This window comes from Octopus bimaculoides, chromosome 5 (assembly GCF_001194135.2).
Source record: "Octopus bimaculoides isolate UCB-OBI-ISO-001 chromosome 5, ASM119413v2, whole genome shotgun sequence".
NCBI lineage: Eukaryota > Metazoa > Mollusca > Cephalopoda > Octopoda > Octopodidae > Octopus > Octopus bimaculoides.
The window spans coordinates 21,901,232-21,915,493 of NC_068985.1; the positions used below are offsets into that span (position 1 = coordinate 21,901,232).

General features: G+C 33.0%; 1 protein-coding gene across 1 annotated transcript in view; it reads right to left on the reverse strand.

Annotated features, from left to right (window-relative positions):
* LOC106883080 (uncharacterized) overlaps positions 1 to 14,262 on the reverse strand; it is a 441,666-nt gene that overhangs the window by 52,040 nt on the left and 375,364 nt on the right. The window lies entirely within an intron of this gene.

Below are 14,262 nucleotides of genomic sequence, written 5' to 3' on the forward strand. Positions count from 1 at the left end.
CTGGTGCTGGTGCCACATAAAAAGCACTAGTGCTGGTGCCACATGAAAAGCACTGATGCTGGTGCCACATGAAGAGCACTGGTGCTGGTGCCACATGAAAAGCACTGGTGATGGTGCCATGGAAAAAAAGTACCCAGTACACTCTGCAAAGTGGTTAGCATTAGGAAGGGCATTCAGCTATGGAACCAAATCAAAACAGACTATTGAACCTCGTGTGGCGCCTTGTCAATGTCAGAATGGAAACAAACATTGAATGATGATGATGAAGATGATTATCCTTTAGATTTTCATTGCATTTTCATGTGTACCATTTCCTTGCTTTTTTTTAGTTCCTTTTTTTCTCCATTATAGGTACAAGGCCTGGAATTCTGGAAGAGAGACTGGTCAATTACGTCAACCCCAGAGCTCAACTGGTATTTGTTTTATCAATCTTGAAAGACTAAAAAGCAAAAATCAATCTTGGAATTTAAACTCAGATCATAATACAGAAGAAATGCTACTAAGCATTTTGTCTGGCATGCTAATGATTCTGCCAGCTAGTCACCTTATATAATATTTCTGTTAAGTAGCTGTTCAGGTTCTGATTAACTCTAATTAGGCAGACCTATAATCAAAGATGATCCAGTAATAATCGCCTGATCCTCTTGTTAAGCAGAAAATTATCTATGCTTCCATTATCTAATGTGTTTCTCCTTTTTTTATAGTAGTAAAATATGTGAGTCATCATTGTTGATGTCGGTGACAGCGGCAGCAGCTGCCTTCAGAGGGAAATTTAGATATCTCTGGCAGGTTAACTTACAATTTAAAGGATTTCTTAGTGCATTTGAGCTGATCTTGACCCCAATTCTACTGGCTATTTTATTATATACCTTTATTTTATTTGATTGAAAGACCCATCTTAATTTAATGGTATGCTTTCTTTTACTTGTTTCAGTCATTAGACTGTGGTCATGCTGGGGCACTGCCTTGAAGAATTTTTTGCCAAACTAATTGATCTCAGTACTTGAGTTTTTTTTTTAAAGCTTGGTACTTATTTTATTGGTCTCTTTTGTCAAACCTCTAAGTTACTGGGAAGTAAACTCACCAACACTGGTTGTCAAGCAGTGGTGGGGGACAAACATAGACACAAAGATACACACACTCAGATATATTCATATGATGGGCTTTTTTCATTCACAAGGCCTTGGTTAGCCCAAGGCTATAGTAAGAGACAGTTGCCCAAGGTGCTACACAGTGGGACTGAACCTGGATCCATATGGTTGGAAAGCAAGCTACTTACCACACAGCTAGACCTGCAGCTATGCTGATTCAGGTATTTTTTTTTAAGGATGAGAACAAATTATTCTTTTATTTGTTTTGTCATTTGACTGCGGCCATGCTGGAGCACCACCTTTACTTGAGCAAATTGACCCCAGGACTTATTCTTTGTAAGCCTAGTACTTATTCTATCAGTCTCTTTTGCTGAACCACTAAGTTACAGGGATGTAAACACACCAACATCAGTTTCAAGTGATGGTGGGAGACAAACACAGACACATAGACACACACACACACACACACACACACACATTACGTCGTTTCTGTCTACCAAATCCACTCACAAGGCTTTGGTAGGCCTGAGGCTATAGTAGAAGACACTTGCCCTAGGCACCACGCAGTGGGACTGAACCCAGAACCATGTGGTTGGTAAGCAAGCTACTTACCACACAGCCACTCCTGTGCCTATGTATAAAACATTAGGTCTGTCATGATCACCAGGACTCATCAGACTGGAGCTTATACACTGGGTTTCCACAGAGTATAAGCACTTGAGATAACAACATTTCTTTCTGAATGGGATGTTAGTCCATCAAAAGTTAAGACTAGAACCCATATACAGCTGAGTGGGCTGGTGTAGTTTGAAATGAAGTGTTTTGCTCAAGAACAGGATGTGCTGCCTTGTGCAGGAATTGAAATTACAATCAGATGATTGTGAATGCAACACTCTAACCACTAGGCTATATGCCTTAACTAAAACATAGACTTCAAAAATGCAATTTAGAAAAGGTGAGAAAAATTGACAAAAAAACAGCTTTTAATAAATATTTAATGATATCAAATCCATGCTTAATGTCAGTCAAACAGTTTGCTTGTTTTCTTTTAATAATCTTCAGAAAATTTACTGTCATCCATGAATTTTGTTAAAGTTAAAATGGTGCTAAAACTTATCAGTGCTATACCACAAGATGGGTTAGTGAAAATTCCTTAGCAAGACTATGATGAGTTGAATATATTTGATTACAAACGTTTATTCATAAAATATTTAAATAAATGAATGAAATAGCTAATTTAAATTCAACTAAAACAAAAGTAAAATGCTACTTTTGTAAAAATTAAAGACTTTAATATATATATATATATATATATAAAGAAAAGGAATGCAAATAACAGTAAAACATCTGTGATTAAATTTTCATAATTATATTTATATTTTTAATTTAGATTGACCAATTGAAAAAATGATTTATTTGATAATAGATTGACCAATTGAAAAAATGATTTATTTGATAATAGATAAGAAACAAAAGAAATAATTAAACTAGAAAGTTATAATTTATCTGATTATCTGAGTGTCAACTATATCAAATGATATCTTGAGGGCTTTAATAAAGTACAAAGGAAATAATTATAAGAGTGAAGAATAAAGGAAACACAACAAAAATGTTTAGAAGAGGAAGAAGAAAATAATGAAAAGCTACAGAATCATAGGATGAGACCTTCAAGTAAGAAATAAATATAACAACATCTTTACACACACACACACACACACGAAAATAAACATATAGACATACACACAGACATAAATATATACATACGTATGCATACATATACATACATGTACATACACATATAACATATAATGTTCTAGTAAATATGTATGTGAAGAAAGAGAGAGAGAGGGGAAGACGGAGAGAGAGTAATTGAGACAAAGAAAGGTATATGAAATTACATTATTTTATGTATTATGTAAAAGACAACACACACACACACACATACACAATGAAATATTGTGCAAAAGACCAAATGAAGCCACATAAAGAAAAGGGGACACAAAAAGATAGCTTCTAGATTAAAGAAAAACTACAAAGCAAGTAGCAAGTATTAGCTAAGGGATCAATTTATTTGACTCCCTTGCCTCTAAGGCTCTTCAAACATACATAATATAAAAGGCATTATATAATTCTTTTGGAGGACGGCTGTTGTTAATAAATAAAGGACAAGTTGAAGGGATCTAATTACTGCCCATTAAATTTGGAAGTAGACAGACATAGGGACACACACATGTAGTCAGATAAACACATACATATATACATATGTATTCATGATGCCTAGAATTAATTAAATGAAAATGAGTGTACGCTACTTAGGGGTGGATTCAAAGAAAGACTCCTATAGTTGTGTGACAAAGAAAAAAAAAAAATCTTCAAAAGCCAGTAATGTGTCTGGTTGATATTTTACTACACAAGAGAAATATTGTTTAATTGGTCAATCTTAACTTTATCTATTTCAAATATTACACAGCCAGTGGAGTTAAACACTTTCATATAAACATTATGGAATATAGAAGTAATATGAGAGATAGGTGGAGAGGGAGATGAAAGAGAAACAGAGAGGTGAGAAAGCAAGGAGAAAGTGAGAGAGAGGGGCGGGCAGGGAGGGAAGGCATTTTTAAAAACCATTACACAAAAATATATCTCATAAAGTATGCAAATGATAGTGGGAAAAAAAAGAAGAATTTGAAAAGTAAGAGAATTAGAGAAAAATTAATATAAATAAATTTGTCCCAATTTGGTTTTTATTATAAACAATGTTATGAACATTTTTCTGTAGTTATAAACAGTTCTGAAATTTGCTGACCTATTTATCCATATACCACAGAAATCACAACAAATCAGAGATAGAGAGAGAGAGAGAGAGAGAGAGAGAGATGAAAAGAGACAGGGAGTGTGTGTGTGTGTGTGTGAAAGAGGGAGGGGGAGAGAGAGAGAGAGCATGCAAGGTGCACAAACATATACATAAGGGATCTGAAAGAGTAGAAAAGAGAGAGAGAGAGAAGAGGACTGTTTGACTGCCATCTGTCTTTCTTTGGTGCAAGTCTGTTCAGATTTTTATTAATATTTGGATTGTCTGTCTACATGATGCGTTGTTCACAAGATGTCAAGAAATGAGATTTTCTGTTTTCTTTTCCTCTACTTTAAGGCTTTTTCCTTGCCTTTTCAGCTGCAAGTTTAAATACTCCTTATTTTCACCAACCCTCAATCACTTATTTACATCTCTCCTTTCCACTCTTCATGGCTTATACTTTTCCTCATCTCTCTTCACTTGTATATTCATAAAAGCCAGTTTTCCAATATCCTAATGATGTTTTTTTCTGCTCCAGCAACCAACTACTTTAAAAGTTGAAAACACTACATTGTAAAAAAACAAAAAACAAAGCCAAAAAAACAACAACAATCAATCATCAAGAACTGACTCAAGTTCTTGTTAATGTTTGGAGAGAAGCTCATTAATAAAATATTTCTTCTTGTGTTTCACAACCATTCTCTTTAATCTTACTCTATACCAACTAACGAGGGAACCTCTTTGCCGTCATTTGCCCTGGTAGAAAGGCAACCTAATTTTTTTTTCAAATCACACCTTACCATATTAAAAAAAGAAAGAGACATTGGTTAAAGTAGTCCTAGATACACTATGTTTAAATAAAAGATGACTAGAGAGTCTTAAATCAAATATCAACACAATCAGAAATGACCTGACTAAACAACAAAAACAACAATCCTATTCTATGTTACCTTCATTGATACAAACTACATACAAATCATTCAAAGGAAAGCATTCAAATTTTGCAATATTTTCTTTAGAAGCTGAACTGCTTTGTTGTTTTCTAAGAAAAAAAAAGTCACCCTTGTTTTATATGTTCAAAAACAAAACAGTTTACTTTAAAAAGAAGTCATATTTTGTTTAAGTTGTCTATATAACAATAAAGCACCTTCATACAGAATCCCTAAATTAGTTCTTACCAGTTGCTCAAGTGAGAGAAAAATCTCCAGTGTCATGAAGAAGAAAACAACAGGCTTCAACAGAATTCATATAATGGAATTCCTAATGCAGGGTTTGAACTTACAATCAAGCAGACAAAATCTAAGCACTTTATTTCTACAGTCATAAAGCTTTAAAATGTCTGCCATTTAATAGTTGAAAAAATAAAACAAACATACTTTATTTGTATATTGATAGATGAAAGAGTTTGTGACACCAAAGTTCTGCCTTTAGCTATCATTACTTCATTCTAGACCATCTCAAAGAAGTTAAAGATTGTATGCTTATGATATTTTTAGGCTTTCAATTTGATTTTTATTATGGAATATGTCAAAGAACTGCAGAAACAGGTTGTCAAGAAATCTAAGGGTCAAAGATATCAGATATGTGCAAAGGTCAGAAAAATACAGTTTGTGGGTATATACATTTTGTGGGTATGTAGGTAGAGTCTAAATAGAGAAAACTATGCATGCTTATAAAGTAACTACACCTTTAAGTTCAGCAAATTCACCAGTTAAAGCTGCTGAAATGAGCAGCCTTAAACTAAAAGCCATAAACTATTCATGAGGTACACTGGAATTAGTGCATACATTCTGATATCTAGATAATGTGTGCAAATTCAGTGACTGAAGTTAAAGGAAGTAGCTTAAAAATGTAGCTGTGTAGAGATTGTGCAAGGCATATGTAACACATGTAATGTATGTCAGGGGAAAATGGCCAGTAAATAAGAGTTGTTTAGAGACTATAGAGGAATAAATTAAATATCAATCATTGGATGTTTATTTGGGCATTTTTTTTTTTAATAGCTTACTCTAAAGTGAAATGGGTGAACCCATAGTTCTCTTCAGAGCCACCAAATCTGGAAGAGCCACCTTCAAACTGGAGACCCAGCCTGAATGCTGGCAACAGAGGAAACTCTTGCTAAAATACTCAAGACCCAGATGGTGGTGTTAAACCAAGTGACAAATGCTAATTTAAGAAAATACCAGTTCATATTAGTTGAGAAAGTAATTAAACATATTGTACAGGGGATGTTTAAAGAAGAAATGATCCTATTGGTATGTATATTTAATTTGAAGAGATGAAAAGATGTCCATGGTAATCATAGAATAATGGAAATTTAGGAAGAGAAATTTGAAAGAAACTAAAGAATGAGTCATACAGGCACAAGAATCAGGTTCAGTGGAGCCTGATATGGCACTTGCTACATCACATATAGGAAAATAGATATCACAACAGAATGTGTGTGTATGTGTGCGCGTGCGTGTGTGTGTGTGAAAGACAGGGGGCGTGGGGGGGGGGAATAATCATCATCACCATCATTTTAACATCTGTTTTCTGTGCTAGTGTAAGTTGGACAAGTCTGCACTATGGCATATCATCACTTATCTCAGTTGTTTTCTATCTTGTCTATGAGCCCAATATCAGGAAATATAACCTTGCCATTCCTTTTTCATGTCTTCCTTGGTCTTCTTCTGCCACTTGTATTTTCCATATTGAACAGGCAGGTAAAGTGTAACTGTCCCTTGCAAGCAAGTATGACTTGATAGCATGTACCATGCTTTCAATAATAGTTTTAGGAGCCTATGTAGTTGCAAGCAGATACAGACACCTTCTTGGTTCTGCGAGCCACGATCCAGTAGAATAGCTAGCTAGGATGTGACATTTAGAGAGAGAGAGGGCTGCATGAGCACTTGGTACTTCATTTCAGTTGAATAAACTGGAATGATATGAAATGAACTACCTTCCTCAGGACCCAATGTACCATCTGGTCCAGGTATTGAACTCATAATGTTATAATAGTGAAGCCAACACTCCAACTACTAGACTGTGTACCTCCACACTTTGAGTATATCATTTTTTCAAACAGCAATCCTTTTCCATCCATATTACATCTGCAACACTTGACTTTCATTCAAGTTAATGATATACATTTGACAAATTATGCTCACCATACTTCTCTTCATTTTTTACAGATTTTATTCATTTAATACCCATCACTTACAAAGTATGTGACATGATAGAGTTTAAATATCTTTCATACAACCAGCCTTTTACATAAATACAAAGAAAATGCAGTCAATACACAAAGATATTTTCATAAAATGCCATAATGAGTGAAAAGAAATATCAAATTATAGAAAATTTGGAAAATGTTTCTATTTAGAATTTTTATAAGTATTTAAATAGATTCACACACAGATGCAAGAAACACGCACAAATGCATACACACAAACACATACAAACTCACTCACACACACACAATTTGGAAATTACAATATAACTAATCATTAATTTTGTAATTATTCTGAGAATGCAAAATAAATAGACATATCTATTATTTCTTGGCATAATTATACAAAAATTTCATATTGTTCTGCTCTTGAAAATTCAGTAAAATGTATATGCTGAGATACAGGATGAAAATTCTTTCATAGCAGACATCATTTATTTTAACATAATAAAGATATGGAATGGCAATTCTTTGTCGTCTGGCTATTTAATTAGAATAAAAAAGCAAAATAACACACACACACACACACACACACACACACACACACACAGAGGGAGAGGAAAAAATGCTCTTGATGTATTTCTGAACTGCTGTCTTGTACAGTAAAGGTCAAGCCTTATTAAAGAATACATTTTCTCTCTTGGGGGAAATTCGCAGGAAATTCCTATTCAGGTCCCATTAAATCCATTTTAGATTTATTTATTTATTTATTTATTTATTTATTTAGGGGAATTAGCTGAATGCTACATCATTCATAATTATAGGTGAATCTGAAGAACATTTGCTGGAAAGTAAAAGATAGAATGTAACTTGAGGGATGTGAGCTTCTGAAAGAAAGCTATCATTTACACTGTTTTGTGGTATTGGGGACAGTAAATGAGCTTGGATTGTGTGCTAAAATGAGAAATCAATAGAATAGTAAAAGAATTGGGAATGGATATCCTGACTCTACAAAATAATATAAATGATGTGAATATCAATAAATTTTGTTTTCTGTTTCTTCTTTCTTCAAAATCACCATTATATGATCTGCAATGATATTATTTTTGCAATCATTGAACTTAAATAGTTTTGTGGCTGACATACCAAAAAGAAACAAAGGAGATCACTTTATAAATAAAACATGTTCTTCTTAATGTTTCATTCCTGTTTATTCATTTTGTCTACTAATTCTGTTTTTATAAACCACAGTATTGCAGAATGTGTTGTAGTCTCAACGTAGAATGAAATAATACATATCCAGTCTATAGACATGTGACTAGCTCCTAAAGCTTCAAATTGCTATCTCAATGCAAGGTTTTGATTGACAAGACTGGGATATTGCTTAGGTGGTTGGCAACAATGTTGGTTTTTTTATTTTTTATTTTATTCAATGAATTTGTTCTGAAAAAAAATGTATGAGGAATTTGTTCTTTAAGCCTTGTTCAACCTTGATTGAGCAAACCTCTAGTTAAGATGTTCAAGCCATGACCATCCCATATTATTCCTAATGTGCAAGGAATCCAAGTACATATCCAATGAGTCATATTTTTTTAAAACAACAAAGTAAAATTTGAGGAAGATTTGACTACTATTTTTACCAAGTTGAGTAACAGATAGAAGTTCTCACATTAGCTCATGATGCTAATGATTTAAAGTGATATAATTCAAAGTGATATAATGTGTATTCAATTAATATTCATATATCTTTTATACAAGATTCCCTTTAAGGAGATATCAGCATTCTGGTTTCTCAGTGAAGCAAGTTCAAAGATTCTTCAAAACAATACATTCTAATTGTTTTTCTAAAATTTAAATAACAATTTCTTAATTTGTTATAAATATTTGAATAACAGTAAGGAAGAGGAATTGGAAAGTGTAGCATTTGTGCTTCTATCAATTAAATCAATACAGTGAAATCAATATAACTTCAAATCAAAATTAATCCATAAATTCTATTTATCAACAACTTACTGCTGCACTCTCTGAGCTTAATAAAACACTACACCATACAGTTTATGACATAATATATTACATATATGTAAACATTCTTAATCTCAATGTGAAGAGTGATGCTATGGGTTAAAATTAAAGATTATGTGATCAGAAGCTAGACAATTTCAAATCATTTAAGCTTCATCTCAGGTTCAAGTTATATGAATTGTATGTAAGTGGAGGGGAAATAGTCAATGTTCATACTGTTTTCTTTTTTAACAACACTAAAATGTCAATAGATTTCTGCAGGGAGTTAGTAATAAGGATTTATTTTCACTGGGAGTAGGATTAATCATAATGTAAGAGATGAAATTCATTCAAGTGTATTACTGTTACTTATTTCAATATTTCCAGAGGAATGAAAAATTAAATTGTCACTGGTAGATTTTTAATTAAGGACATAGAAAAAATAATATAAAACATTGTATACTAGCAAACTAGGTTTTTACTATCTCATGATGATGATGATGATGATGATGATGATGATGATGATGATGATGATAATTCATTACTTAAATACAAAGTCAACTTTCAATAGGGAGAAATATATTTTAAAAATAATTTCAGTACTCAATTACTAATTATTTTATAGACTCTCTAAGGATAAAAATCCAAGTTGATAAGCTCAGCAAAGAATTTGATACTGCAAATCAATGTTTCTCAACCTGGGACCATAGCAAGTTCAGTGGGGTCACAGAAAAATTTGGGAATTAAGAGCAAGGGCACAACTAACACTGTCTCTTTTTAAAATTCTTCTATTACTGTCTCTAATTCTTTAAGATTTACATACAAAAACCTACATACGCACACATATATCCAATACATTTTCTTAAATTCCTTCATGACAAAAAAAAAAAAATTTTCATTTGACACCTTGATAATAATTTACCATTGATGAATAAAGTGTTAAGTTGGCATTGGAAAATCTTGTTTGAATTAAATATTATGTTACTGCTTTGAAGTTCATTCATCTAAAGTTCATACATTTAGTGCCAATCTCCAAGGATAATTGTTTGCATCACTTTGTTGAACTTTGGGAGAATAGTCATGTTTCTGAATAATAAGTTGCTTGGAGAAGAAATCCAAATAATATCTAAAGCAAGAGTTCTCAACCATATTTTATCTATAGACCCCTTTGATTACTATTTTATTCTGGTGGACTCCCATAGCCATTTGATGTTTAAAAACTAGTTTTATAGAAACTTCTTTCAAAATTCCTATTTCGTTTTTCACTCATTAACTTGTGTAGGTTGAACAATGAAAAAGAAACCTAGCTGTCTCTTGTAATACATACAGATACATACATCTAAAGCAAAGGTTTTTCAGGGACCCTTGAAATACAATTATGAATCCCTATTTACTATTTTGTTGTGTGGACACCCCAAAATCTTATATGGACCCTGGTGAGAAACACTGGTCAAAAGGGGCACAGATAAATGCAAGACTCTAAGGAGGCAGGTAGGTATAAGCCAATCAAAGTTTGGAACCACTGCTGTAAATCATCTCTCAGCTCTAAATACAAACTCCATTAACCCTTTCATTACCAACCCGGCTGAAACCGGCTCTGGCTCTGTAGTACAAATGTCATGTTTTCATAAGTTTTGAATTAAAATCTTCCACCAAACCTTAGTCACAATTTATGTTCCTATCACTAGCTGAATGATAACTAAGTTATTTTATTAAATTCTTTGTTATATTTAAAATTAATTGAAAGAAGCACAGAGCATCTCAAAATAAATACAGTAACGAAAGGGTTAATGTTGATTTTACTTTCTTTGATTCAAAGGTAATAGAATAAATATCAGTAATATATTTGAGCTAATTTGATCACTTGCACTCTTCTACAAATATCAATCGTGTTCATATTCAGTGGGGACTTAGAACATTCATTCAACATTATTCTTACAAGGATACAAACCTATAAATTTATGTGGCATAGAAGGAATATAGTATATTGATTTGGCTTTGTGTACACCAAGTAATTACTTTATTTTTTATAATCCAGGTGAAGTCAACCTCAGTGGAATTTCAACTTTACAATATAGGACAGGGTTTCCCAAAATGCCATTTTGTACCCTGAAGGGGGCTATGACAAAAATGAAAAGTATACATTTTATTAAAATTCCTTTTCACAATAAAATTAGTTGAACAAATTATGACCAAGAACAGTGTCCTTATTTCATTTGTAATGACTTGTGTGAATCTGGATTCAGTTCTCTTTTGTCAATCAAGACAAACTATAGGAATTGCCTGAATCCACAGGCAGAGTTATGGATCAAAATCAGTAAGGAAACAAAGAAGACATTGAATTTTACATTCGTAATTGTGATTGATTTCACTGTTAACAGGTTTTTTTTTTCTAATTATCCAATTTGCCTCTTACAACACACTGAGTCAAAACTTATTTTTTGAGTTGAGTTTGTTTACTCACAGTATTTTACGTGATTCAATTGAAAAACAAAGAAAATAAAAGATTAGTTATTAGAAAACTGACTTATTGATCTGCAAATGTGATATTACTTTTGCAGTGAGTGCAAACATTAATCAAACATTTCCTAGGGCTATGAAGCATAAAAAAAAGTTTGGGGACCATGGATATAGAACTCAAGATAGAGAGAAGTAAAATAAATTAAATTCTGCCAGAAATGATAAAAATTTTAAAACTTTGGTGTAAATCCAGATATTTCAAATAGTTGAATCAACTGATCCAATATCTGACTGGTACTATCTTTTTGACCTTTGAAGGATGAAAAGTAAAGAAAACCTTTGTGAGATTTGAACTGAATGCAATAGCATTTTTGTTTGACACTGTGTTTCTGCTACAAATAATAAGGACAAAATAACAGCATGATATATATGTAAGGGAAAAACAGCAACAATAACAACACTAATAAAACAATAAAGTGAGCAATGTAATAAAAGAGAAATCATTTCAAACATAAACCTCAAAAGAAATTATCTTTAAACACCTAGAAAACAAATGATAAAATAACAAGTCTACCCGACCCAACTCCACAGCCTCTGTTCTTAGCTGTCTTTTGAATTACTTGCAATCAAGATTTAATCCAAATAATATCATGGTTGAAAGGACAATACTTAGCAGCAAGGGTATCAGTGAAGTGTAGGGGTGACTGCTGGAAAAACAAACACAGTGCAGAGAGATAGATATAAGAGAGGAAGGGGGAAAAAAAGAAGAAAAAAAAAAATGAATGAAAGAGAGAGGGGGAGGGAGATAGTGTGTGTTTGTATGGGTGGTATTTTTTGTTGAATGAGCACTGATGTGGAAGACCAGTAACTAGTCTGCAGAGTTGATTTAGCCAGTAGGCATCATGTTTACAGTAATGGAATTTCCCTAACCCTGACTATACTATCTCCCTCTTCCTCTTCCTTCTATGCCATCCAGCCAGCCATTGCCTTTTATTTATTTATTATTTTTTTTTCCAGATGAAGAATTCTATTTTAATTTTGGTTTACTCCATCTCATTCCCATAATATTTTTTTAAAGTGGCACAGCAATCAACCAGAGATCAATTTTAAATGGAAACAACTAAATTAAATAAACAGCCACCAGAACAAACATTATATTAACATTTTAGAGATCCTTTATATGTACTATAGGTAAAAAAAAAAAAAAAATCAAAAAAAGAAAAAGAAAAATAGTTACAAATAAAGAAAACAAAATGTGTAATAATAATAAAGACAGCAATAACTTAGTCATGAGGTCAAATCTTGACCAGAGGTTACTTTCAATGGATTATCAAATATTACAACTTAATCATGAGTCATATTGCTTCCCCTTTCCCTCCCAACTCTTACTCACACACACAAACAAACATTCAAATACTAAATAACTAATCTATTTCTAATCTGTTCTTACAGCTGTTTATTCAATTCATACATGTTTATTGTGTAGTCAATCTACTTAGAGACATATGAAATAAAACATGAGGTGTTCACTTTCATTTTTATAAATGATATATACAAAATATATGGAGGTAATGCAGGCAGTCGAGGGTCAATAAAATTAATATTAGTAATAAACTGGAAGTGATTAAATCGATAATGAACTCCCCACCCCCTGCTACCCCACTTCCTACAAAAATTGGTCTTGAGTTTGGTCAGAAGAAATCAATGCCTTTAAAATCAAAGTCAAATGAGTCAAATCAAATGGAAGTAAAATATAAAAAGCAACAAATAACTTGAAAATGATGACTCAAACAAGGCTTATTTGTGAAATCATTATTATTATTTAAATCATCAAGGCGGCGAGCTGGCAGAAACGTTAGCACGCCAAGTGAAATGCTTAGCGGTATTTCATCTGTCTTTATGTTCTGAGTTCAAATTCCGCCGAGGTCAACTTTGCCTTTCATCCTTTCGGGGTTGATAAATTAAGTACCAGTTGCATACTGGGGTCGATCTAATCGACTGGTATCCTCCCCCAAAATTTCAGGCCTTGTGCCCAGTGTAGAAAAGATTATTTAGATCATCATCATTAGCAGCAGCAGTGTTATCATTTATCAGCTGTCTTCTATACTGGCATGGGTTAGATGGTTTGACAGAATCTAATAAGTTGGAAGACTTAAGTTCTGCTCCAATGTCTGCTTTGGTACAGTTTCTAAAGCTGGATGCCCTTCCTAATGCCGTCCTGTCTACAGAGTGTACTGGATACTTTTTTTGTTTTTGTGGCACCAATAATTGTGAGGTCTCTTTGCGGCTTGCAAGACTAAGGGCCAAAAGTGGCTCCTATAACTGAAGAAGAGAAAAGAGAAGCTGCGATGATTCTAGGTTGGGTGATGAGGAGGGATAGGGTAAGATGAAAGGCACTGCTTCATAGTTGTGAGAGCATGGTAACAGAGAGGTTTGAATTGTTAGCATACCAGACAAAATACTTAGCAGCATTTCATCCATTTTTACATTCTTAGCTCAAATGCTATCTAAATCAAATTTGCCTTTCATCTTTTGGAGTCAATGATATAAGTACCAGATGAGCACTGGAGTCGATGTAATTGATTAGCCTTCTCCCCTAAAATTTCAGGCCTTGTGCTTATAAGAAAAAAAAATCCTCCTCCTCCTCCTCCTCCTCCTCATCATCATCATCATCACCATAATAATAATAATAATAATAATAATAATAATAATGATAATAATCACAAAAATGTTGGCACTCTAAACAGTAGAAAATACTTGGTAATATC